The 4,868-nt window shown below is 46.2% G+C and overlaps 1 protein-coding gene across 3 annotated transcripts in view; it reads right to left on the bottom strand.

Annotated features, from left to right (window-relative positions):
- Nucleotides 1-413: 413 nt before the first annotated feature.
- Nucleotides 414-4,868, bottom strand: part of LOC128630380 (NLR family CARD domain-containing protein 3-like) — an 87,985-nt gene continuing 83,530 nt past the window's right edge. For 2 of the 3 annotated variants that reach the window (XM_053678863.1, XM_053678865.1), the window contains 2 exons: nucleotides 1,319-1,495; nucleotides 414-1,196 (listed from right to left, as the gene is read on the bottom strand). The gene's annotated coding sequence lies outside the window, so the exon portion shown is untranslated. The remainder of the gene's footprint in view (nucleotides 1,197-1,318; nucleotides 1,496-4,868) is intronic. The other variant, XM_053678864.1, reaches the window with a different exon arrangement.

Below are 4,868 nucleotides of genomic sequence, written 5' to 3'. Positions count from 1 at the left end.
AGCTTTTATGTTTAAACCGGATCTAACTGTAAAACTGTCAGAAATTATTTAATTTGGAGATGATTCGTTCGGTGTAATAACTCAACTGCTCGGGAGATACCCGCTGCAGCTTTTTCTTCTTCTGTGATTTCTACTGGTCGGAGACGCAGCTGTTAGGCGCGTTACCGCCACCGCGTGGACTGGAGGATATAGTTCCTGGTTGGAGGAAGTCTATCCTTACAAACTTATACCAATAATTTCCACTCATGATTTTATTAGATCCTATTTATTATTCCAGTGGAGTTTATGACCTCTTCATGAATGCCAGCAGTGAGTCGTTCACTGTGTCTTACCCAGATATACTGAGTGAAATACTGAAAATACCACAAGCTCAATCTCTAAATGTTTAACAGCACCAAAGCTTTCAATTCTGGTGACTTTGGGAGTATTTATTTATTTATATGATCATATAATGTAACAAAAATTAACATAAGCATGTGCTGCACAACATTTCATTAGTTTAATTTTACATTTGAATTTACTGTAAAGCGCTTTGCTAAATTTTACTACGTAAACTTTTATAGGTATTAAAACTGGTTACTGTTTGGTTGATGACAAACTCCATATTTTTATACCTTGGAGCTCTGTGTTACCATGGTAATTTATGAACAATTACTAACAACATTACCTTCATCAATGCACGTTTACATTTTATTTGATACTTGACCATTGTTATGTCCTCAGTTTTATTTCTATTTGTACTATGTTCCATTCGTGTGTCTATGTCAGGGGAGGGATGGGTGTCTTGTCTCCTCCTCTTTTAAGCCCAGTCCACTGCAATGCATCATGTTCCGGCCTGCCATTGGACGATCACATCTTGTACGTGCCTGCTCCCGCCTCGTGCTTTGGGATGAGTTGGCTGTACATTTCCGGACGTGTACTTAAGCCTCGTCAGTCTCCATCCCCGGGGCAGATCGGTGCCGTTGCTTTGTACAGCAGATATTTGGTTACGTGTGTTGATTTCTCCTGTGTATGACCTTCTGCCTGTTCTTGACTTTGTTTCTGCTCTGCCCCTTTAAGTTCAATGATTCAGCTCCCAAACTGCTGGAAATGTGGGACCGGTTCTAACTCTTCACCAAGACTGCTTTATCCTGGAGAAGAGGTTTGAGGTGAGACTCCTGTCATACGCCGTCCTGGTGAGTTTATTATAGTTAATGCTGTAAGAGAGAGAAGAACATCAGTGTAAACACACATCAGCATAAACACACACACACACACACACACATACTTTATTCAGTATGATACAGTAGAGTAAAGAGACAGTTAGTCAGTAACTCACTGTAGTGTCTCCAGGTTACAGTGTGGATCCTTCAGTAGATCAGAGAGGAGCTTCACTCCTGATTTTCCTGGATTATTACCGTTCAGATTCAGTTCTCTCAGGTGTGATGAGGAGTTTGACCTCGGAGCAGAAGCCAGAGCAGCACAGCCTTCATCTGTAATACTGCAGTTCTACATCCTGCAAGAAAGAAAACCTTCTCACACTTAACACACTCAGTTTTAGCTCTGAAAACATCAACTACACAAAATCTTTATATACACAACATTTACTCTCATCTCACACACACAACAATGACAATATATCACATCACTACAATTACAATCACCACAGAGGAAAACTGTGTGTGTGTGAGTGTGTGTGTGTGTGTACCTCAGAATCTCCAGTGTGAGTGTCTGTGTGAGTGTGTGAGAGAGAGTGTGCGTGTGTGTGTGTGTGTGTGCATACCGCAGTATCTCCGGTGTGTGCGTGTGAGTGTGTGCGTGTGTGTGTACCTCAGTGTATCCAGTGTGTGTGTGTGTGTGTGTGTCTGTGTGCGCGTGTGTGTGCGTGTACCTCAGTATCTCCAGTGTACAGTGTGTGTGTCTGTGTGTGGGTGTGTGTGTACCTCAGTATCTGTGTGTGTGTGTGTGTGTGTGTGTGTGTGTACCTCAGTATCTCCTGTGTGTGTGTGTGTGTGTGTGTGTGTGTGAGTGTGTGTGTGTACCTCAGTATCTCCAGTGTGTGTGTGGGTGTGTGTGTACCTCAGTATCTCCAGTGTGTGTGTGTGTGTACCTCAGTATCTCCAGTGTGTGTGTGTGTGTGTACCTCAGTATCTCCAGTGTGTGTGTGTACCTCAGTATCTCCAGTGTGTGTGTGTACCTCAGTATCTCCAGTGTGTGTGTGGGTGTGTGTGTACCTCAGTATCTCCAGTGTACTGTGTGTGTGTGTGTGTGTGTGTGTGTACCTCAGTATCTCCTGTGTGTGTGTGTGTGTGTGTGTGTGTGTACCTCAGTATCTCCAGTGTGTGTGTGTGTGTGTGTACCTCAGTATCTCCAGTGTGTGTGTGTGTGTGTGTGTGTGTGTGTGTGTGTGTACCTCAGTATCTCCAGTGTGTGTGTGTGGGTGTGTGTGTACCTCAGTATCTCCAGTGTGTGTGTGTGTGAGTGTGTGTGTGTGTACCTCAGTATCTCGTGTGTGTGTGTGTGTGTGTGTGTGTGTGTGTACCTCAGTATCTCCAGTGGGTGTGTGTGTACCTCAGTATCTCCAGTGGGTGTGTGTGTACCTCAGTATCTCCAGTGTACAGTGAGTGTGTGTGAGTGTGTGTGTGTACCTCAGTATCTCCAGTGTACTGTGTATGTGTGTGTGTGTGTGTGTGTGTGTGTACCTCAGTATCTCCTGTGTGTGTGTGTGTGTGTGTGTGTGTGTGTGTGTACCTCAGTATCTCCTGTGTGTGTGTGTGTGTGTGTGTGTGTGTGTGTGTGTGTGTGTACCTCAGTATCCCCTGTGTGTGTGTGTGTGTGTGTGTGTGTGTGTGTGTGTGTGTACCTCAGTATCTCCTGTGTGTGTGTGTGTGTGTGTACCTCAGTATCCCCTGTGTGTGTGTGTGTGTGTGTACCTCAGTATCTCCGGTGTGTGTGTGTGTGTGTGTGTGTGTACCTCAGTATCTCCAGTGTACTGTGTGTGTGTGTGTGTGTGTGTGTGTGTACCTCAGTATCTCCAGTGTACTGTGTGTGTGTGTGTGTGTGTACCTCAGTATCTCGTGTGTGTGTGTGTGTGTGTGTGTACCTCAGTATCTCGTGTGTGTGTGTGTGTGTGTGTGTACCTCAGTATCTCATGTGTGTGTGTGTGTGTGTGTGTACCTCAGTATCTCGTGTGTGTGTGTGTACCTCAGTATCTCCTGTGTGTGTGTGTGTGTGTGTGTGTGTGTACCTCAGTATCTCGTGTGTGTGTGTGTGTACCTCAGTATCTCGTGTGTGTGTGTGTGTGTGTGTGTGTGTGTGTGTACCTCAGTATCTCCTCTGTGTGTGTGTGTGTGTGTGTGTACCTCAGTATCTCGTGTGTGTGTGTGTGTGTGTGTGTGTACCTCAGTATCTCCTGTGAGTGTGTGTGTGTGTGTGTGTGTGTGTGTGTACCTCAGTATCTCCTGTGTGTGTGTGTGTGTGTGTGTGTGTGTGTGTGTGTGTACCTCAGTATCCCCTGTGTGTGTGTGTGTGTGTGTGTGTGTGTGTGTGTGTGTGTGTACCTCAGTATCTCCTGTGTGTGTGTGTGTGTGTGTACCTCAGTATCCCCTGTGTGTGTGTGTGTGTGTGTACCTCAGTATCTCCGGTGTGTGTGTGTGTGTGTGTGTGTACCTCAGTATCTCCAGTGTACTGTGTGTGTGTGTGTGTGTGTGTGTGTACCTCAGTATCTCCAGTGTACTGTGTGTGTGTGTGTGTGTGTACCTCAGTATCTCGTGTGTGTGTGTGTGTGTGTGTGTGTACCTCAGTATCTCGTGTGTGTGTGTGTGTGTGTGTGTACCTCAGTATCTCATGTGTGTGTGTGTGTGTGTGTGTGTACCTCAGTATCTCGTGTGTGTGTGTGTACCTCAGTATCTCCTGTGTGTGTGTGTGTGTGTGTGTGTGTGTACCTCAGTATATCGTGTGTGTGTGTGTGTACCTCAGTATCTCGTGTGTGTGTGTGTGTGTGTGTGTGTGTGTGTACCTCAGTATCTCCAGTGGGTGTGTGTGTACCTCAGTATCTCCAGTGGGTGTGTGTGTACCTCAGTATCTCCAGTGTACTGTGTATGTGTGTGTGTGTGTGTGTGTGTGTGTACCTCAGTATCTCCTGTGTGTGTGTGTGTGTGTGTGTGTGTGTGTGTGTACCTCAGTATCTCCTGTGTGTGTGTGTGTGTGTGTGTGTGTGTGTGTGTGTGTGTGTACCTCAGTATCCCCTGTGTGTGTGTGTGTGTGTGTGTGTGTGTGTGTGTGTGTACCTCAGTATCTCCTGTGTGTGTGTGTGTGTGTGTACCTCAGTATCCCCTGTGTGTGTGTGTGTGTGTGTACCTCAGTATCTCCGGTGTGTGTGTGTGTGTGTGTGTGTGTACCTCAGTATCTCCAGTGTACTGTGTGTGTGTGTGTGTGTGTGTGTGTGTACCTCAGTATCTCCAGTGTACTGTGTGTGTGTGTGTGTGTGTACCTCAGTATCTCGTGTGTGTGTGTGTGTGTGTGTGTACCTCAGTATCTCGTGTGTGTGTGTGTGTGTGTGTGTACCTCAGTATCTCATGTGTGTGTGTGTGTGTGTGTGTGTACCTCAGTATCTCGTGTGTGTGTGTGTACCTCAGTATCTCCTGTGTGTGTGTGTGTGTGTGTGTGTGTACCTCAGTATCTCGTGTGTGTGTGTGTGTACCTCAGTATCTCGTGTGTGTGTGTGTGTGTGTGTGTGTGTGTGTACCTCAGTATCTCCTCTGTGTGTGTGTGTGTGTGTGTGTGTACCTCAGTATCTCGTGTGTGTGTGTGTGTGTGTGTGTACCTCAGTATCTCCTGTGAGTGTGTGTGTGTGTGTACCTCAGTATCTCCTGTGAGTGTGTGTGTGT

This window comes from Ictalurus punctatus, unplaced genomic scaffold (assembly GCF_001660625.3).
Source record: "Ictalurus punctatus breed USDA103 unplaced genomic scaffold, Coco_2.0 Super-Scaffold_100056, whole genome shotgun sequence".
Taxonomy (NCBI): domain Eukaryota; kingdom Metazoa; phylum Chordata; class Actinopteri; order Siluriformes; family Ictaluridae; genus Ictalurus; species Ictalurus punctatus.
This window is presented reverse-complemented; position numbering and strand designations above follow the sequence as displayed.